The sequence below is a fragment of the Lepisosteus oculatus genome, chromosome 19 (genome assembly GCF_040954835.1).
Source record: "Lepisosteus oculatus isolate fLepOcu1 chromosome 19, fLepOcu1.hap2, whole genome shotgun sequence".
NCBI classification, from domain to species: domain Eukaryota; kingdom Metazoa; phylum Chordata; class Actinopteri; order Semionotiformes; family Lepisosteidae; genus Lepisosteus; species Lepisosteus oculatus.
This window is the reverse complement of record NC_090714.1, coordinates 5,284,084-5,306,296: the sequence shown is the minus strand read 5'-3', so window position 1 is coordinate 5,306,296 and position 22,213 is coordinate 5,284,084. Positions and strand designations below refer to the sequence as shown.

Here is a 22,213-nt window from a genome sequence, read left to right as displayed (position 1 = left end):
TTTAAGTCCTTTATAAATGCATAGATCGGAATTCAATTCTAAAAAGCAGCCCCTTATACCACTGTGACACCTGCAGGATAGGTATGGCACTGGCAGTGAAAGAGAGGTGCAGTCCTAACTAGGAGCGACAGGGGTCTCTCTCCAGCACATTTCTCTTGATTCGACCAGCTGGCCGCCAGCTAAACGAGTCCAGCAAACAGACCCGTAGGGGAATTTTGTTCTATTAGGTTGTCGGAAAAAGCTTAGCCCTTAAATGCTTTGTTAAAATTGACTTATTTATCTTCAGTACCGTCAGTGCTGAGCCCATGTAACCGAGCGCACAGCTGTTGTTCATGAGCCGAGCCCGCCCCCAGAGTGACCTTCCTCAGCGGACACGCCCCGTCCACCTGTTCCACAGGTGCGCCCGGCAAGATGGCGGCGGGGTGAGTTTCTGCGGCGTGAGGTGCGTTTGCGTTTTATTTCTAATTTTCTTCTTTTAAATGTAAAAACTCAAATTTGACTTTGAGGAAAGGTAGAGGAAAATGTATTTTTGTTGCAACTTTTGTTAACTGCATTTGTTTCTGTTGAATTTGTGTTTTAGGACGCCGAAATGAGTGTCCTGTCTGTTTGAGCGTGCTCTCGAAGTTTTAGACGTCTGCATTCAGCGTTCTTATACTACCTTTCATGTAAGTATGTTTTTAAAGACATGATATCTCTAGCTCTGTTTCCTTTGACGAAAAAAGCTGTAATTTATCTTAAATAATTTGCTGTATAAAAATTATTAACTGTTTATCTAATTGTTAGTATCTCCGCCTTTCGGAATCGGGCTATAATATCGCTTTCCATTCCCAAATGATACACTTTAGCAAAGATTAAATGTACTAATTCATATGTTTTCTTGTTTCTCCAGGTGACAAAAAGATTTCAAAAACGGGCCTCTAGTTATGAAAGTGTTTTTTTCCGCGGTAAGTTTTATTCCTACCTTACGCTAAACTATTTATATTTGTGCAAAATTGGTGTATTAAAGACGACTTGTATTTCACAGCATTTTAACACCAGAAAGGTTTTCGACTAACGTTATCACTTCTTTTGATTTAGTTGTTCTTTTGCTGAATACAAATAGGAAACACAAAAGCGGTGGTTGTTTTTATGGATTCTTTTATTCATAATAGGCTGAACCTATTTTCTTAATATTAGTAGTGGGACTAGGATGGATCTGGGATTTCTCATGATACCTATTGTTTGCTTCTTGAATTTGATGTTGTATGTTTCTTTATTGGGGCAATTTTTTTTTAAAAAGTTAAGACTTCAGAACTTCAAGTGAATCGATTCTACAAGTCCGATATCTTGTTAACTTGATCTTTTTTCTTTTGCCTTCAGTTCTGCGGCTCCTGATCCTCTGCGCTCCGACGATCTCCTTTCCAATCCACTCCAGCAACTCGTCGTGCTTTGGCAGGTTCTTCTCGACAATTGTCCCGATTCAGTGCTGTATTTTATTCTTGACCTGCATGTTATCTGTTGACTGCTGCTAATGTATTTGCTGTGAACTCTGCAATAAAAACTCTCATTTCATTGTCTGCATTGTCCTGTATTTTCGAAGGTGTGAAGGGTTGTCTTGCAGCGTGCGCCACGCACCGCAAGGCGACACCCCATCGCACTGACCTGGAAAAGTGCGAGGACGCCCGCCTTTTTAGATAGTCTGGGGGGAATAGGGTCCCTAGGAGGGAGCGTGGGTCTAGCCCTGGGGGGAGGAGAAGGGAGGATAGCTCTAGCCAAGCCCCCTCACTCCCAGCAGGAGGGGAAGGCAGGCTGGAGATGGCCTCGGCCCGAGAGAGAGGAGGCACCCAGGGCGGACTCAGCCCATCAGTCACAGTTGCAACTGACAGCTTTCTAAGTCCACACCCCAGGAGACCTGCCTCTCTGCAGGGACCAAAGCCACCACCAACCTGCCATCCTCTCCTGCCGGGAGCGAGTGGGCTTGGCTAGAGCTGCGGTCAATCAGCCAGCCCCCGCCTACCCCTCTCCAATGAGGGGGGGTGGGCGAGGCTCGGCTTGATTGCTACCAGACCCCGAGAGAAACCCCAGATACTAAGTTTTTTGGCGGGAAAATCTGGACACGCTTAAAAAGGGGGTAGCCTTTGACCTTTTCAAGTCAAAAAGCGATAGGGCGTCCCCTTGCGGCCACAAACTGTTAGCAAAATCTCTCCGCCAAAAAACTCACCAACACCGGGGTTTTTCAGGGCCAAGGGGGTACAGAACTCTGCACAAGAAATGAAAGAACAAAATCAAGGTTCAATCAACAATTTATTGAGCGAAAATGGCATACAAAACAAAGCATTACAATACGTCGGATGCAGAAGCTTCGAAGTGAAAATTAACATGCATTTCAATTACAAAGTGGCAAAGCACGGCTACATTAATGCTAAATACTGTTACAAGTCAACAGAGTAAGAAAACATTTGCAAGCAGCTACATGTTAAACAAAAACACACAGCACGTTACTGTTTCTCCGAGTTATCAGTCGAGGCAGCGACCGGAATGAAGACTGAAACTTCGTTGCAATTCCTGTAAAACAACAGAAATCAGTATTAACTTTCTGTTACAAACAGGATCTCGAAATTATCCCAGTTAGATCGAGCTTCTGTATTGACTGATACAGTTGAAAAAGATTTCCAGTTGAAACAAAGTGCTCAGCCTGGTGTAACAGAAAACGTTCCTGTTTAACAGGGTATTGAAGCGGTTACATTTAAAGGTTACATTGTGAATACCGAAGACACAATACAACTAGAGTTTATCGATTATAGTCTAGCACATTATGTTTTCTGAAACAACTTATTTAACACACAAATAATCAATCCATATTTTTATAGGTTCCGGTGTCCTAATTGTTTTGATGCAATTTGGAAGCTAAAACAGGTTCTAATGAACCTGTATAATGTTCATTAAAAAAAACGACATTGATCGCAGTTTTAGCAGAAAATGATTGCTCTAAATAACAGCGTTGTATATATAACGATACGTGTGAACGAATAAAACGTTTTATACTTACATTGATAATTTCAGCAGCTGAACCAAGCCCGTCCTGGCCGAAGACACCAAACTGGAAACACAAGAACACAAGTATTTAGACGGTTATTTAAAGATAATTGAAACCAAGGTTTCTTAGTAGCAAACGGCGTTTTCACCAGGGCAGACAGTGCAAAACATCTCTTAATGAGATACTTGAAAATAAATGAATGAAATGTTTGTACTTACATTTAAACTCCCATTATCTAGTGCGAATCTTACAATTCACAACTGAAAGCCCATTAAAAAGTTTTAGTTGCAAGCGATTAGAAGAGCAGAATCACACAAACTCTGGAAAATAACGAAAATCTTTACAACGCTACTTTTCAAAGTACTTTCCAAACGTAGGTTTGGATAAATGCACATGCTTAAATATGTGAACAAAGGCGCATTAAAAATGTTATTTAGCTCCCAACAAAATTACGTGTTTTACCATTTTCTCATGTAAGGTTTAGACTACATAATTACATGAGTTAAATTTTTATCTATATTCAAATAAAGGAAAAATAAAAAATAATCACAAAAGACGCGGAACAAACGCACTCAGCTCCGCTCTCTCCAGCAGAACCTGGCGCACAGGTGTGCGGGGCGTGGCCTGCGAGAGATGTCATTCGAGTGGGCGTGGCTACAGACTGACGGCGCAGGCAGCTTTTTTTCTTGGCTCCACCTGAAAACTTGTTAAAGAAATCGAGCGTGTTTTCAGAAGCTCCCATGAGTTACAAGTTTCAAAATCCTTTTTCCAATGGCCATCTGTGTAATCACAGTTAGTGCATTAAATCCTTATGAGTGAGTGTTTGAGAGCCACAGGTATGTGAATGAAAGAATTTAGAAATATGCAGGCGAGCTGTAGGGTCTAAAGTTCTTTGCAGGAGACTTACTGTTCTAGAACCTGATCCATCTTAACGCTGCACCAATATGGAATATGTTTCATCTGTAAACATTTATCACACACTCAGTTTACTACCTTTGTTCCCCTTATTAGCCATACAGCTCAAGTGTTGATTTAAGAACATTAGATTCAAATGAGAGGGCAGTATTCGATCCATGTGGCCCTGTGGGTTACTGATGTCAATTTGATTAGATCATCTTATAATGCCATTGCTCGAAAGATGACAGGCTATTGGTGTAAACAAAATAGCTGGATCGCCTGTGCCATTCTCCCACAACTCTTTGTGTATAAAACTTTCAAATACACTTCCCTATGCCATCCTTTCAAGTTTCCCTTGGTTCGTGTCAAAATCAGTTCACACTTTATAACTGCAATGTAATTTATGTAATTGGTAAATTGCAGTAACTTCTTAACTCTTTGGCATAATTTTGAACAGTAGTGCACTGTACATGGATAAAAGACCAGGAGAGCTGGAGTTTACAAAAGAGGAGGTGGAAGAATATTTGTTCGAACCCACAGTGACCCCAGACATGAGGAGGAGCTGGAGGCGATGGCTTAACACTCGATAAACCAGACAGACCCACCAGTGCTTTTGAAGAGTCGGAACCTACCTGGCAGGAGATGAATCATTTCCTGTAAAGGTCAAGAGCAGGATCAGCGCCAGACCCTCTGAGATCATGGCTTAGCTGCCTCCCCTCGCTGCGCCCTTCACTCGTGGTTTCCCAAGTTACATGAGCTTCACCTCTAGCTCCCACCTTCTGGCTCATCCTTTTCAGGGAGTAGCAGTTGAATGCTCTCAAATCCCATTTGACCAGACTATCACCTCCTTTGCCTTACCGGCGGGTCGACGCAGCAATAACCACAGGCTGCTACTCCTCCAGACCTTCCTTGCGTCTCAATGTCACTACTTGATCTCTCCAGGAGCCTCCCTGCTCCCTCCCTGATCTGGAGCCTCCTGCTCCCTCACTGTAGCCACTGGTCCTCTCATGACCAGCCAAGCTCTTGGACTTCCAGGTCCACTTCAGGCCCTGACATCATCTCCCGGCACCACTGGGCTGCGTCTCACACAAGTCAGACCCGACTAGTTTTTTTTAAAGGTGTACTTACCAAACCACCGGACCAATTCTCAGCGAACATACAGTAGAAGCAAGCTGTTCGATAGGAAAAAAAACAGTTAAATTATCAGCATCAAAAATATTGTAAGTCTAATTCAATGTCTCAAAGTAATGCCTCAATCTTCTTAGTTTACTGACCACTACAACACACTCATCGATCAGTATTATTTTTTAAATACAGAGGATTCTATTAGCAAAGCATGTTTTTATAATGGGTCTACAGCACTTCTCATTTGCAATGCATCAACTGAGAGCACCATTCCAATCATACTACTGCTCTGCTAAGTGTTCTGATGTAGAAAGAGAAACAATATTGGGTGCTGAAGTGATTTAGGAGTTAAAATCATTATCTTTCACTCTTAATCTATTTCTGAAATATTTTGAGGTATGCTGAAGGGTTTAGAAAGAACACTTATATAATAGTGGTCAAGGCAAATCTATCAAAGCAACATCATAGTGTCCCAGAGAAGGCTTCTGCAGGAACCTTACATTTTGGCTCAAGCCGAGGCTGTGGTGTTTCTCTGAGCCAAGATGGCTTCTGAGCAGGCAGGGATCTGGAAGCATCTGTGCATCATCAAGCTAAACACACCTGGGCATTCCACATGAGGATTGTAGGGCTTTTGTGATTGGTTCCCATGGAATTAGCCACACCCCTTTAATTACTGAAGAGGTTTATAAAAGACAAGCCTAGGAAGAAACCATTTAGATTGTGCTATGAGTTAGATAGGAACATGAGAATCACTTGGTGTGAGTTTTAGTCTTAATGTTACTATGGCACTGGAATCCATTTGGTGAGAAGAGCAAGATGTCAATGGCTTGGAAAATTGAACTAGAATAGTGCTACTGAGGCTAGCTCATCATCTGGGAGTTGTGAAAAGCTGTCTGTGTTGTTGTGGTTGGAAATGCAGTCCGTGATGTTGCTCAGCTACATGTGCTGGGATGATGTGCCAGCTCATGGTTACGTTTGGCTGGGTTGAGCTGAAGTAGTGAAGTAAGTTACTGTATCATTGCAGAACTCCTAGTCTGTGATGCTGCATGTACTGTAGGTGTTCAGGGTGCTGTGAAAATGAGCACAGCTTTAGATGAGGGTTAGCTCTTCTGTAGTGACTCTAGAGGTAAGGCTTAAGCACAGGACTTTAAAACTGAATGTTAAACTGAGGCTTCAGGGGTAAGTACAATACCTTGCATTTTTCTATCTTTTGTCTTGGCAGCATGCTGTTGCAGTGAAGATGACATTCCCCAATAACCCCATTCCAAGGGACTAGTTTTAGGCTCCTAAGAGAACTTGGTTCTTCCTGGTATACAGCTTCTGTTTCTTTAGGACAGAAATCCAGCTTGACCCTGCTGCATAGCCAGTGAGAGAGCCCTACACTGAAATCCCAGGTAGGACACTGCTGTACTTGGCTCAGCTGTTGAAATGGGGAGAAATTTCAGAATAAAAGCATTGGTCTAACAATCCAGTCCTTTTGTATTGAAGTGCACTTCCCTATGGCAGTATCTCCACTGGACAAGTCTGGGGGATTGTGTGGATTCTTTCAATGATGGCTCATGATGTGGGTGTGGATCTCCAAGATTGGGAGTCCAGTGTGACTGGCCTGGGTTGGAGTTCTGTTGGGATTGAGCTGCTATTCAGAGAATGTTACAGTGACCAACAAAGTGTCAGGACTTGGTAATGTAACCTTTTTCCTTTCCCCCATGCTAAAAATAGAGCCCTGTTTCTCAGATGGGGAAGAAGAGGGACTGGCTGAAGCTCTCCAGCAGGAATGGGACACCCTCAACACTGCATCTGTAATGTGGTATCAAGATGTATGGTGATCCTCTCAACTGTCATGTTGATACAATAAAGTGATGGTGTCACTGGATGTCTTCTGTATACAGCCATTAAGTTTTATGAACTGTCCTCTGGTGCTGTGGTACTATCGCGTAATTGCCAATGCTTTGAGCTGAAGATCTGTGAGAGGACTATCTGATCACAGTGCCTGCAGGGGTAGTTTTTTCATTATGTTCAAATCTCTGATAATTATTGTGCTTCGTCAATGTTGCCAGCTCAATTTGAGGTACCGTGGGGATCAGTGCTGGGGCCAATATTCTTTCCCTAGTTGTTGCTGCTAGATAGGATAATACAAAAACACTAACTTTCATTCATATGCTGCTGACACTCAAACATTTTGTTTACACATTGCTTGTCTTTTATCACTTTCTTTACTTGCAGTGAGAAAGTAAAGACTGGGATGTGACAGCTTTTTACTAATTACTGATAAAATTAAGGTTCTGTTGTTTGGAGGCAATAATACTGATAAGACTACTTAGCTTCAGTACATAAGTCAGAGGATTTAAACATTTGCCTCAAGCCAAGTAACTTAAGTGTCTATTAGACAAGGCTGTCATGTTAAAACCATATTGAAAACATACTTCCTACTGTTCAGAACTATTTCAAAACTAAGGCAGTTTCTCTCCACTCAAGCCACAGCCTACTGCTCTGCCCTACTATAAGGGAGCCCCCACCTCTCTTTCAACACCTCACAGTGAGTTCAGAATGGAGCAGCTAGAATTGTTACTAGGAGCAGAAAGCATGACCATTAACCCCCCTATTTCTATCTCCTCATTGGCTTCCTGGCAGGTACAGGCTGGACTTTACAATCCTTCTACTTACTTGCAAGGCTCGCAGGTGTCTGGTACCTGTCTGTCTACTGGAACTTATTAATGTATAACATCCAAGTTGCCTGCTTAGATCACAGAATGCAGGTCTTCATATTCCATGCATTAATTTAAAAAAAAAAGTTGGCAGTTATGCCTTCCGTTATAGGGCCCCTACCTCCTTATGGAACACTCTCCCACCCCATATTCGGATGCAGAGCCAATCTTGGTATTCATATCCTGACTGAAGACCTATTACTTCAGCCTAGCTTACTGCGCCCTTGCATTATAGCCTGCTGCAACCATGGCTGCTTATGACATCCTCCCTAAAAGCAGGGTTGCAAGAGTCTCAGCTTTATCTAAAGCACGTACAGTTTGTTACAAAAACAGAGTAATAGATTACATCAATTTCAATGATTTATTAATTGAGTTCTAATAAATTATGGCAGGCATGTAATTACATGGTAACCCAACATCCTGCAGGGGATTTCACAAAGCTTGCATTAGTGCCCCAGGCATTTCTTGGAAATACTTAAGTTGTGAGACCCCAGCAATATCTTAGCATTGCGGGACCTAATAGTATAATCTTCATGGTTTAAGGTTATAGCCCACTGTAGTCATTTCAGTACCACATGAAAACTGGAGTACAAGACCTTTAGTACAGATAGTGCTTTCCTTCATACACTACTCCATGAAGGAGGATGTGTTGGAAGTTCATGAAAGTATAGAGGTGGTAGGATCACAGAAATACATATTTTGTTTCAATTAAATAGAAGGCAACCTTCTGACCTCTGCATCATCTTTAAATATTACCCTCAGCATTATAAAGACCATGTTGGAGCAGAGCTGTTACACCTCTGACCAACATTGTGTATATAGGCATGCAGCTACATATAAAAGTTTATTTTATGCATCTTGTATTGTGGTTATTCCAACCACTATGGGTGGTGTTTTTGTGCAAACATCAGTTTAGGCTTGACTGCTAAAAGAGTCTTGAGCTGTGTTCATAGAGTGTGTACAAATAGTGTATAATGTTAACAGTGTAGGGCAGTCAATGATGATGTGTGCACTGAAGCAGGAGGTATTAAGTATTCCAACCACTCACAATGCATTCAGTTCTTCCTGACGTTCCTAGGGACATATTCCCTAGGGACGTCAAGGGGAGAGACAGATCCAGCCACTTCAGATCCAGCGAGAGCAGGTTTCCTAGGAGCGGCAGGGCTGGGGGTCCTGGAGGTCTCTTGACAGACTCGGGTGTCCACACCATGAAGACAAATTTTCATTATTAAGCACCTAAGAACGAACCAAATACTAAAAAGTCATACCTTTTTGTTTCCGGTTACATATTATCTGGTCCAAATGGAATGAAATACAACTATTCCAAACAAGTGACTCATGCGATTCTTTTTTTGCAATGAAACAATGTATTCTATAAGGAACATTATCTATAAGGCACACTATCCTTGCAATAGTGCTGACAATTCATCTTTTTTACCATTTAGACAAACTGTTGTGAATTTGTTTAGTTTCAATTCATCCTCAATTGTATGCTGTAGATAATCATCATTAACCATGAGCAGCAAGCGGACAGCTTACCTTTTAAAAGCTAGTATCTTTTACACGTAAGTGCCCTAACATTAGGGAAGAAACTTCAGTTAGTAAACTGTACAGAGAAAGGTGAGTAAAACCTGCAATAGCAGCATTGTTTTTAATCAGACTAGTTCAACAATAAATACAATGTGATATGTATATGCTATATACATATGTTAGGCCTCCTAAGTTTGTGGTTTGTGAAGCTTGGGAGCATTAAAATCATTGAACAGCAAAACATTGAACATTATTCAATCAATCCTTTTGATCAACCTAAACAAAGACTTACACTACTCCAACTCAACACCAGGTACTACCTTAAATACGTTTAATGGGCTAAATAAAAACCATGTGATAATGCAGCTGTGAGGCCTCCATTAATCAACTAATTAAAAAGAGAATGCACCTGATGAGAACCCATATACAGACAGCAGTCTAGAGCGACCTCTAGTGGCGACTACTATCTTCACTACAGCCGGCCTGCAGCAGTCTGCTTTAACATACGCCATCTCTGTCGAGCATAACTTTTTATGAAAACCTAATATACATCTAAAAACATTCAAATAAATAAATATAATTACAGTGCATCCATGCTATACTGTCATATATGCATTTCAGCATAATTACATTTTTTGCACACACACTGTGCTCAAAAATAATACAATTGAAGTGTGAAATGACACAAGAACTCAGCGTTTGCCTTGCCATTTTCTTAAATTATACAATCATCCCAGTATTGACCATTTTCATATTAAAGGCATGTTTTCAGCAAAGCAGCTATACTGTTACATGACGAATTACTATTTCTCAGTGATGCTCTCACACATCTCAGACAGAGCCTTTGAATCCAGATTACCGAGTTATTCAAAGACAGACCATTATGCTTATGTTTTTAAAGATTATATCAAAAAGATTAGTTTCAAAATCTGAACACACTACAGCGTGGTTTCATTTAAAAAAACAGCTAAATGTAATTAGCAAAGTGACCTTATATACAAAATCAGTAGACTTTTTCAACAGTAACATTACGTTTGTCTCCAATAACGTACTGTAATCACAAGAGCTGTAAGTTTAGCCCTAAAATGCTAACATGAACAATTACGTGTTCTTAAGGCCTTAACTTGCACGTCTTAATACTTCGTAGTGTAGCTGTGTAAATATTTTTTAAATCTAAAGGAGTAATCAGTTTCTCCTTGTATTCGTTTTAAATACGCATATCAAGGGACATTTAAAGATTCGACCCTCTTTGGGGGCACGTTTTCAAAAATACTAAGATTAGCAACTTCATATATTACAAGACCTTGTATAATTTTATGCAACGTAAATTCGGAAACGTGAAAAACAACCAGGATTTTTTTTTTTTTAAGAGGCACTATGTACTAAATTGACCTAGGTACTTCATCTGCAAAATACTGCAAACGTTTACCGTCTTGAAGACACTTGAAGAAATATATATTTTGAAAATGTTATTTGAAAATATTTTCACAGAAAATAATTTAACATCCATTCAAGTTTTTTTAAAAGAAACGTCGTGCTTCAAGTGCAGGGAATGGCTGACAACATTAAATTGTTATTTTTTTGTCAATTAACGACACTCGGGCAAATCGAAAACTCCAAACAAATTATATTCCTTCTACACGTCATCGCTTGTAAATTACGATTTACTTAGTTTTCACTGTAAAAAAAATGTCTCCTCTTTCAGTCAGCACAGTAACACTGACGGAGTCCTGCACTGTTAAAATTATGCGCTGTACACACTGTGGCGGTCGCACCTCTCCGTCACCGTTAACACACAGCTCAAGGCTCTTCTAGCAGTTTAATTGAAACCGACGAGTTTGCACAAAAACAAAGTCCTAAGCGGTCGGAATAAACATCATACAAGATACGGGAAGCATATATATGTAGATATATCTACATGCCTATATACACAACAATGTTTTTTAACGGTGGATTCTGTTGTCAAACATTGCGTTTCCTACAAGAGCTCTGCTCTAACGTGGTCATTATAATGCTGGGAGAGTAAGACGTAAAGGTTGCCTTCTATTTAATTTAAACAAAATGTCTTTCTCTAACCCAACTTGTTCTATCCTATTAAGAATTTAAAACGTATCTTCCTTCGCAGAGGAGTTTCTGAAGATTTTCGAGTAGGTTTGAAGAGACATCTACCCTTCTCATCGGCTACCTAGAAATCGATATGATTGGCTGCTCAGTTCCTTACTGGCCAATAGGAATTCAATAGACTCCTCCTATTGACCAATAGAAACTGTTCTTCAGATAAGAAGAACTGACCAATAGGAACTACAGCTACTCCGCGTTCTGTATTGTCCAAGAAAACAGTCAGGAAGATCTGAAGAAAAGCAATAGTATTAAGCAAATCTGTGCCAACTCAGGACTTATTTGGTGTTGGTGGAGGGGAGTCCCCCTTACCTCTAAAGTGCTTTGAGTGGAGTGTCCAGAAAAGCGCTATATAAGTGTAAGCAATTATTAATACAGTACCTGAAGTCTAGGCTTTTACTGAAAACTTGGGGGGGGGGGGGGGGGGGGGGGGACCCTTTAGGTTTTCCATCTTGGCCCTTGTTGTAAGAGGTTTAATCACTTGGATGATGTTACATAAGGTCCATAAAGATTAAAGCATAGGGGTGTTAACCCTGGAATCCTGCCTAAATTCCCATCTAGATGAACCACTTGGCCTTGTTTCCCCTTCATTTAATTTCTCACAGAGACCACAGAGGGGATGCTGGTGCAGAGTATGTCTCACCTTGTGCTGCTACATTTCCATAACAGCTTAAGTCGAGTCTAGGCACTATGTACAGTACTTCAGGATGAAAAGCATAATCTATTTATCTGTAGATTTGTTTATGAAATAGGGAAATGAAAGTATACAGCCTTTCAAAACATGACAAGAGTATTAGGTCCTGAAATGGAAAGGTACAGCTCTGCCATAAGATGTCTGTATGTGTAACACTAATGCAGATGAGGGATCTGACAAAGCTTGTATTAATGTTACATGATCATGTGAAGAGGAAGTGGGGGCAGGCCTCTACTTACAACACCCAATATGAAATAGTTATATAAAGTAGCCACAGAAGAATTAACTCCTGTACCCAAATGCAATTAAATTTAATTCACACAGATAGACATACTATTAACAGACAAGACAGTTTGTTCTAGATTAAACTGAGGCTCTTTCAACCCTGCTTTTGGAGAGCCTGAGCACAGCAGGTTCTACATTTTATTAAATCATTTAGAAGCTGGACCAGGTGATGTAAAATCACAAGAAAAACAGACCTTGCAAGCCAAGGAGCAAATCAGTGAGTGATTGAATCACAATAACTCCCCCAGTGTCCCTACAGGGGAGTGACTCAAACTTTTACATGTCCCCTTTCTTGTTGAGTCTTCTACAGATGAGGCATCTTCAAAGGAGTGAAGGGTCCTGGACAGGCTTACTGGGGGAGTGTAGGGCCCTTTTTCCCCCCAATGGGGACAGACCAATTAAGCCACTTCACACTTTCAAAAGGAGACCACATGGGATCCCTCAGTCCTTTCAATACTAGTGTTCTGCAGTTGCAATACTTAGGCTAATTAACCTGTGCCTTATAGGTATGACAGGAGAACTGTAGTTCCTTGGTTAGTGCAAGGCATAATTTGTCCCTATTGAGGCAGAACCAGTACATATCCCTTCTTATACACTGATTTCCTGCAGGTGGCACTGTTGTCTAGGAAAACCCCTGAATGCACTGTAATTACCAATGACTGTCCTGTTTCTTTATCCTGAAGATCAGTGGCAGATCATCCACTGGTACCACAGAGGACAGTTCATACAAGTTAATGGCTGTATACAAAGACTTTAGCGACACCTCGGCTTTATTGCACAGACAAGATACAGGTTGTTACAAGAACATAACAGGTCAGAGGATCACAATACAAACCCAATATTTGGCTCCATATTACAGATGCAGTGTTGTCCCATTCCTGTTGTAGAGCTTCAGCTACCAGTCTCCATTCTTCCCATGGAAGCAACAGTGCTTCTCACCCCACCAAGGGGAAAAGAGATTACATGACCAAGTACAGACAGACACTACTGGTCATAGTAGCATGGTCTCAGAATAGCAGTTCAGTACCAACATTTCTACCCAGTCCAATCACACTCTGGAGTCCCCAAGCTTGGAAAACAAGAGCTCCTCAACCTTACCCAGATCATGAGCCGTCATTGAAGGACTCCCACACCACCCCCACTCATCCAGTGGAGATTCTACCAAGAGGCACCTCACTTTAGTACAGAGGGACTAGGTTGGGATGAGAGCATCACTCAAACAGTTACTTTCAATTTCTCCCCATTTCAACAGCCAAGCATAGCAGTGTCCTACCTGGGATATCAGCATAGGGCTCCATCCTCAATGGCTGTACAGCAGGATCAAGCTGGGTTTGGTCTTTGGGAACCAGCTGGGCTCTTCCTGGTATACCGCTTTCCTTAAGAGCCTACAAACCTAGTCTCTTGGATGCAGTTCTTGTGGAACCTTTGCTGCCAAGACAAACAAGATAGATCAATACAACATACTGTATACATCTGTGAAACCACACTTTTGTAGATTGTTTCATTCAGCATCAGCTATTTACTCCACAACATTAGCTCATCCCAACAGTTCACCCATGAGCTAGCATACACGCACACAATCTCAGTACAAGTAGCTCTCCCTACTGGACAACATCACTTACTGCATCTCCAATCCACAGCTCAGCTTGTCAAGTCTCAAAGAAAACCAGCTTGCTTAAGGAACAATCTGTTTGGTAAGTTCCGGTGTTCTGTTTCCAAGCCATTGACATCTTATTCTTCTCAAACAGATCCCACTGCACTATAAGAAAATTAACAATAAACACTTTTCATGTTTTCCCCAGTTCAAACCATAATCTAAATGCTTTCTGCCCAGGGCTTCACTTTTATAAGCCTCTTCATTAATTACAGGGGCGTGGCTAATTCCATAGGAACCAATCGCAAAAGCCCTACAATCCTCATGTGCAATGCCCAGGTGTGTCCATCTTAATGATGCACACCTGCTTCCAGATCCCTGCCTGCTCAGAAGCCATCTTGGCTCAGAGAAGCACCACAGCCTGGTCTTGAGCCAAAATGTCAGGTTCCTACAGAAGCCTTCTACGGACACTATGACATTCCCTTAATAACTTTTCCTTGAACATTATTAGAAGTGTGTTCTTTCAGAAATCTATTTCAGAAATAACTTAAGAGAGATTTTATTATGGTTTATAAATATATTCATATATATGTGGTATATATACACATTTGTGATTTTAACTCTTAAATCACTTCAGCCCCCAATATTATTTCTCTCCCCTTGTCAGAACTATCATTGGAATGTTGTTCTCAGTTGATGTATCACAAAGGAGAAAGTCAGAGCTGAAGAACCCATTATAAAAACATGCTTTGCTAATAAAGTCCTCTGTATTGAAAAGTAATAATGATTGATGAGAGTGTTGGAATTTCAGGTAATCATCAATCAGATAGCTGTAACTCACTACCTGAATTGTATGGAACAATAGCTTCTTGGAATTCCAAGCCATTCCAGATCCTGAGGATTTTCCTCTCCGGCACCTCCATCATTGACAAAGACACCTTGCTGACGAGCAGAGATCAATGGAGTCTAAGAAGAACTCCATGATAATACCAGGCCTTAAACTTGCCAGGTAGACCAGTCCTTTCCAGAGATCAGCCAGCAGCGCTATCACCCCCAGCTCACAACTTACAACCCACTGAATCTCAGCAGGTGTAAGCCTGGCCAGTACCTAGATGGGAGACCTCCTGGGAAAAACTAAGGCTGCTGCTGGAAGTGGTTTTAGTGGGGCCAGTAGGGGGCGCTCACCCTACAGCGTGTGTGGGTCCGAATGCTCAGGTATAGTGACAGGGACACTGTATTGTAAAAAGGTGGTGTCCTTCGGATGAGACGTACCATCCAGGTGGGGCTGCACATTGGTGCTGGTGGAGGGGAGTCCCCATTACCTGTAAAGCTCTTTGAGTGGAGTGTCCACAAAACTGCTATATAAATGTAAGCAATTAATAATATGATGTCATCCAAAACTCAGCTTACATAAGGATATTCTTCACACTTTGCTTGTTATTGAGGTCAGCCTGAGAGGGAGATGCTGATCCTGCTCTTGACCTTTACAGGAAATGATTCATCTCCTGCCAGGTAGGTTCTGACTCTTCAAAAGCACTGGTGGGTCTGTCTGGTTTAACGAGTGTTAAGCCATCACCTCCAGTTCCTCCTGGTGTCTGGGATCACTGCAGGTTCAAACAAATATTCTTCCACCTCCTCTTTTGTAAACTCCAGCTTTTCTGGTCTTTTGTCCATTTATCCGTTTAATTTAGAAACGGGGTTGATAAATTTGAATTTATTTGAATATAATAGCTTTTTGTGGTCTTTGTGGTCATTAAAAATCCCAGGGCGTTTCTTGAAAAAAGTAGGGGTGTTACCCTGGTGTCCTGACCAAATTTCCCATTGGCCCTTACCAATCATGGCCTCCTAATAATCCCCATCTGTGAATTGGCTTCATCACTCTGCTCTCCTCCCCACTGAGAGCTGATGTGTGGTGAGTGCTGGTGAACTTTTGCTGCTGTTGCATCATCCAGGTGGGGCTGCACACTGGTGCTGGTGGAGGGGAGTCACCATTACCTGTAAAGCGCTTTGAGTGGAGTGTCCAGAAAAGCGCTATATAAGTGTAAGCAATTATTATAATTATTATTATTACTTGTGGTACAGTGCACTAGTGTTAAAAATCATGCTAATGTAGTAACTGTAGTTAACCAGTTAAATTAAGTTGAAATAATAAAGTGTGAACTACTTTGACATGAACCAAGAGAAACATGAAAGGATGTCATAGGGAAGTGTAGCTTAAATTTCTTTACACAAAGAGTTGTGGGAGAACAGCACAGGCGATCCAGCCATGTTGTTGAAACCAACAGCCTGTCATCTTTCAAGCAATGGCTGCATGAGATTATCGAATCAAACCCTTACCGGTAACCAAAAGAGCTACATGGGTTGAATACTGTGCTCTCATTTGAACTTTTATCATGTTCTTGTAACTTCGTAAATAAACACATCAGCTGCATGTCTAATAAGAAGTACAATGGTAGTAAATTTAATGCATTCTAAAAAAAAAAACTTTTTTTGAAACTTGTAACTCATCGGGGCTACTGAAAACATGCTTGATTTCTTTAACACGTTTTCGGGTGGAGCCAAGAAAAACAGCTGCCTGCGCCGTCAGTATGTAGCCACGCCCACTCGAATGACATCTCTCGCAGGCCACGCCCCGCGCACCTGTGCGCCAGGTTCTGCTGGAGAGAACGGAGCTGAGTGTGTTTGTTCCGCGTCTTTTATGATTATTTTTTATTTTTTCGTTTCTTTTAAAGTAGATAAAATATAACTTATGCAATTATGTAGTCTAAACCTCGCTAGAGAAAGGGGAAAAAAACGTATTTTCGTTGGGAACTAAATAGCATTTTTTAATATGTATTTTCTTTTTCAACACTTCTTTTATTTTTAACAAACCATTTGTGTTACATAGACAACGTGTGTATTCCTTTTACATCTATGAAAAGCTCTGTTATAGCAGTAAAGACAATTACTGTATTAGGGGAAATGAAAACGTCGCTTTTCTTAATTTCTTTATACTAATCTTTCTCTGTTAAATATTTCGTGACCTTTATTTAAAAAAAAATCGTGTGCGTTGATCCAAACTTAAAGTAGCCTGCCTAGAATTGTGTTTTTTAAAATTATTTTTCAGAGAATGTTGTGTTCTTATGTTCGTGGTGAACTTTTCGCTTAAAAACTAAAAGTTTTTAAATAAATTCTGCTGTGTTTGTGTTTTCAGTTTACTGTCTTCGGGTAGGACATGATTCGCACTAAATAAGTGAAGTGTTAAACTTAAGTAGGAACATTTTGTACATTTCTTTACACGTATGGTTTTAAAATAAATGTTGAGCTGTTTGCACTGGTGAAAACGCCGTTTACTGCTGAAAAACCTTGGTTTAAATTATCTTTAAGTTCTCGTCTAAACACTTGTGTTCTTATGTTTCCAGTTTGGTGTCTTGGGGCAGGACATGCTTGGCTCAGGAATTACCGATGTAAGTTTAAACCTTTTTATTCGTTCACACGTATCATATTGAAGCGCGACTTTTGAAAAGACTCAAACTGGCGACCCTAGATTTCTCCAGGTCAGAAGTGGTTTTAACGACAACACTGTAGGCCTGCTGTTTATAGAAAACTTTTTCAACTAAAGCTGGGATTACTTTCGCTTTTTGACGCACATAATATAGATAAATAAGAAACCGCTTTGGTTTTCAGGTTCATTATTCATGTTGCAGCTAAGTTGTTACAGAGAAACAATATGCTAATTAAAATGGAAATCGGAAAAAAAACATTATAATGTGGGGGTTTCTATTTAATCGATTCACTGTAGCTGTATTGATTGTTGTGCCATTGGTATTCACACTTTAAATGTAAGCCTGAGTACTTCAATACCTGTTACACCAGGCTAAGCGCTTTATTCCAACTGTAAATCTTTTTAAACTATTTCATCTTCTTAACATGTCAGTCGATACAGAAGATCAATCTATCTGGGATCATTTCGAGATCCTGTTTGTAAGAGAAAGCACAGCTAATACTGGTTTCTGTTGTTTTGCAGGAAATGCAACGAAGTTCCAGTCTTCATTCCGGTCGCTGCCTCGACTGATACCTCGGAGAAACAGTAACGTGCTGTGTTTCTGTTTTAACATGTAGTTGTTTGCAAATGTTGACTTGTAACAGTATTTTGCGTTAATGTAGCCGTGCTTTGACACTTTGTGATTGAAATGCATGTTGATTTTCACATCTAAGCTTGTGCATTTGACGTATTGTAATGCTTTGTTTTGTATGCCATTTTCGCTCAATAAATTGTTGATTGAAGTTTGATTTTGTTCTTTCATTTTTTTGTGCAGAGTTCTGTACCCCCTTGGCCCTGAAAAACCCCGGTGTTGGTGAGTTTTTTGGCGGAGAGATTTTGCTTACAGTTTGTGGCCGCAAGGGGACGCCCTATCGCTTTTTGACTTGAAAAGGTCAAAGGCTACCCCCTTTTTAAGCGTGTCCAGATTTTCCCGCCAAAAAACTTAGTACCTGGGGTTTCTCTCGGGGTGTGGTAGCAATCAAGCCGAGCCTCGCCCACCCCCCCTCATTGGAGAGGGGTAGGCGGGGGCTGGCTGATTGACCGCAGCTCTAGCCAGGCCCACTCGCTCCCGGCAGGAGAGGATGGCAGGTTGGTGGTGGCTTTGGTCCCTGCAGAGAGGCAGGTCTCCTGGGGTGTGGACTTAGAAAGCTGTCAGTTGCAACTGTGACTGATGGGCTGAGTCCGCCCTGGGTTCCTCCTCTCTCTCGGGCCGAGGCCATCTCCAGCCTGCCTTCCCCTCCTGCTGGGAGTGAGGGGGCTTGGCTAGAGCTATCCTCCCTTCTCCTCCCCCCAGGGCTAGACCCACGCTCCCTCCTAGGGACCCTATTCCCCCCCAGACTATCTAAAAAGGCGGGCGTCCTCGCACTTTTCCAGGTCAGTGCGATGGGGTGTCGCCTTGCGGTGCGTGGCGCACGCGCAAGACAACACTTCACACCTTCGAAAATACAGGACAATGCAGACAATGAAATGAGAGTTTTTATTGCAGAATTCACAGCACATACAATAGCAGCAGTCAACAGAAAACATGCAGGTCAAGAATAAAATCCAGCACTGAATCGGGACATTACAGATCAAGCCACTGGTAACAATAATCAAATGTGAGAAAAAACACACATTGACAAGAATGAATTGCCGGAGATCGTCGGAGCGCAGAGAACCAGGAGCCGCAGCACATACAATAACATCAGTCAACAGGAAACATGCAGGTTAACAATAACATAAATCGGTATACAAAGGGTACACTACAGATCAAGCCACCGATATCAAAATACAATTCAAGGAAAAGCACACATTGTCAAGAAGAACTTGCCAAAGCACTACGAGTTGCTGGAGTGGATTGGAAAGGAGATCGTCGGAGCGCAGAGCAGCAGGAGCCGCAGAACTGAAGGCAAAAGAAAAAGGATCAAGTTAACAAGATATCGGATTTGCAGAATCGATTCACTTGAAGTTCTGAAGTCTTAACTTTTTTTAAAAACTGCCCCAATGTAAAAACATACAAACACGCTCAAATTCAACAAGAAACCAATAGGTAACAGCATGAGAAATCACAAATACATCCCAGTCCCACTACTCCAATATTTAGAAAGTAGGTTCAGCCTATTATGAATAAAATAACCCATAAAATGAACCAGCAATTTAGTGTTTCCTATTTGTATTCAGCAAGAGCACAACTAAACGAAAAGAAGTGATAACATTGGTATACAATCGTTCTGCTGTTAAAAAGCTGTGAAATACGTGTCGTCTTTAATACACAAATATAAATAGTATAGCGTAAGAAAAGAATAAAACTTACCTCGGAAAAAAACTTCATAAATGGAGGCCGGTTTTTGAAATCCTTATGTCACCTGGAGAAATAAGAAAACATACGAATTAGTACATTTAATCTTTGCAAAAGTTGATCATTTCGGAACGGAAAGCGAAAATATAACCCGATTCCGCAAAGCTGAGATACTAACAGTTAGATACACAGTTACCAACTTTATACAGCAAGTGACTGAAGATAAATTACAGCTTTTTTCGTTAAAGGAAATAGAGCTAGAGATACCACGTCTTTAAAAACATACTTACATGAAAGGTAGTATAAGAACGCTGAATGCAGACTTTTGAAACTTCGAGAGCACGCTCAAACTCATTTCGGCGTCCTAAAACACAAATTAAACAGAAACAAGTGCAATTAACAAAAGTTGCAACAACAATACATTTTTGTCTATCTTTCCTCAAAGTAAAATTGTATTTTTTGCATTTAAAATAAGAAAAGTAGAATTAAAACGCAAACGCACCTCACGCCGCAGAAACTCATCCCGCCGCCATCTTGCCGGGCGCACCTGTGAAATCAAGTTTTTATTTCACAATGCACAGCAAATACAATAGCAGCAGTCTACAGGAAACACTCAGGTTAAGAATAAGGCAAATCGGTATACAAAGGGTACACTACAGCCACGGGTATCAAAATAAAGTTCAAGGAAAAGCACACATTGTCAATAAGAATCTGCCAAAGCACGACGAGTTGCTGGAGTGGATTGGAAAGGAGATCGTCGGAGCGCAGAACTGAAGGCAAAAGAAAAAGGATCAAGTCAACAAGATATCGGATTTGCAGAATCGATTCACTTGAAGTTCTGAAGTCTTTTAACTTTTTTAATAAACTGCCCCAATAAAGAAATATTCAAACATGCTAAAATGCTATAACTAGCCACTAGGTAACTTTTAGTGTGGATCTCAGATACAACCCAGTCCCACTACTCCAATTGTTTAAAAAATACGTTCAGACTTACAGAAGATTTTTGAAATTCTACTTCTAAATTTAAGATCAAGTACCACTCATAGCGTTTATCATATTCGATTTAACTCCACGCATTGAACACCATCGTGCAAATATGTTGGTATTATCCACCTTTACCCAATGGATTAAATAGATAAAAAAAACAACTAGCGCCTTAGAGTTTCAATTTCGATTCAACAAAAGCACAAGGAAAGGAGCAGAAGTTATATAGTCAGTATAAACCCGTTCTGGCGTTAAAACGTCGGGAAATACGTGTTGCCTCGTCGAGTTGCACAAATTCAAACAGTAGAGTGCAAGGGAGAAATAGAACTTACCTTGGAAAAACACTTTCATAACTGGAGGTTCGTTCTTGACATGTTTTTCTCACCTGGAGAAATAAAAACATACGAATGATTAAATTAAACCTTTACAATGTTTTATTATTTCGGAGCGGAAAGCGTTATTATAGCCCGAATCCGACAAGCGGAAATTTCACAGCTACTTACTTTAGAAAGCAAATGTTTGAAGGTTAACTACAGCCTTTTTTCGTTAAAAGAACCAGACCTTATCTTATAAAAACTTACTTACATGAAAGGTAGTATAAGAACGCTGAATGCAGACTTCTAAAACTTCGAGAGCACGCTCAAACAGACAGGACACTCATTTCGGCGTCCTAAAACACAAATTCAACAGGAACAAATGCGATTAACAAAAGTTGCAACAACAAAATATTTTTGTCTCACTTTCCTCAAAGTGAAATTTGTATTTTAAATTAAGAAAATTAGAAATAAAAAGCAAACGCACCTCACGCAGCAGAAACTCACCCCGCTGCCATCTTGCCGGGCGCACCTGTGGAACAGGTGGACGGGGCGTGTCCGCTGAGGAAGGACACTCTGGGGGCGGGCTCGGCTCCTGAATGACAGCTGTGCGCTCGGTTACATGGGCTCAGCACTGACGTTACTGAAGATAAATAGAAACGTGAACTCACCAAATCACACATAAAGCATATAACGGCTAAGGATTTCCAGAGAACCCAATACAGTGACATTCTCTTACAAAACTGTTCGCCGGACTCGTTTAGCTTGCGGCCAGCTGGTCGAATCAAGAGAAATGTGCTGGAGAGAGACCCCTGTCGCTCCTAGTTAGGACTGCACCTCTCTTTCACTGCTAGTGCCACATCTGTCCTGAAGGTGTCACAGTGGTATAAGGAGCTGCTTTTTTAGAATTGAATTCCGATCTATGCATTTATAAAGGTCTTAAACCCCCCATTTTCCCTGTTTTGGAAGGCCCCGAAAATGGAGCCCCCCAAAACGGCCGGCGTGGTAGAGAACAGCCTCCTTTACAAACTCACCCCGACAGCATGAGAGCTTCACCCGGGGCTTAGGTCTCAGACTGACGGGGAGGCTCGGGGCTCGACTTCAACTCACAAGCCTCTCCGGGAGTCGATCTGGTCTCTGAACTTTAGAA

At 41.2% G+C, this 22,213-nt stretch overlaps 4 long non-coding RNA genes across 8 annotated transcripts in view; 2 read left to right on the top strand and 2 right to left on the bottom strand.

The window, feature by feature from the left end:
- LOC107078929 (uncharacterized) overlaps positions 1 to 21,683 on the bottom strand; it is a 41,436-nt gene extending 19,753 nt beyond the window's left edge. Inside the window, exons 1-5 of one of the 3 annotated variants that reach the window (XR_011182581.1) lie at positions 21,551 to 21,683; positions 21,335 to 21,419; positions 21,082 to 21,134; positions 20,462 to 20,535; positions 20,268 to 20,312 (exon numbers count right to left, since the gene is read on the bottom strand). This is a non-coding gene — a long non-coding RNA (uncharacterized lncRNA). Of the gene's footprint in view, positions 1 to 20,267; positions 20,536 to 21,081; positions 21,135 to 21,334; positions 21,420 to 21,550 lie in introns of all 3 variants that reach the window. The other 2 variants (XR_011182580.1, XR_011182582.1) reach the window with 2 other exon arrangements.
- Positions 300 to 1,556, top strand: LOC107078933 (uncharacterized). Its single transcript, XR_011182584.1, has 4 exons — positions 300 to 442; positions 581 to 665; positions 890 to 944; positions 1,360 to 1,556. It is a non-coding gene; the product is annotated as an uncharacterized lncRNA (long non-coding RNA).
- LOC107078932 (uncharacterized) lies at positions 2,452 to 3,473 on the bottom strand. The gene is made up of 3 exons (XR_001479886.2): positions 3,235 to 3,473; positions 3,029 to 3,079; positions 2,452 to 2,544 (listed from the first exon to the last, which is right to left on the bottom strand). It is a non-coding gene; the product is annotated as an uncharacterized lncRNA (long non-coding RNA).
- LOC107078931 (uncharacterized) lies at positions 5,776 to 6,911 on the top strand. Of its 3 annotated transcripts, none has more exons than XR_011182693.1 (3): positions 5,776 to 5,796; positions 6,261 to 6,432; positions 6,758 to 6,911. It is a non-coding gene; the product is annotated as an uncharacterized lncRNA (long non-coding RNA). The 3 variants fall into 3 exon arrangements; XR_001479884.2 differs by lacking the exon at positions 5,776 to 5,796 and adding an exon at positions 5,952 to 6,040; XR_001479885.2 differs by lacking the exon at positions 5,776 to 5,796 and adding an exon at positions 6,089 to 6,164.
- Positions 21,684 to 22,213: the final 530 nt, after the last annotated feature.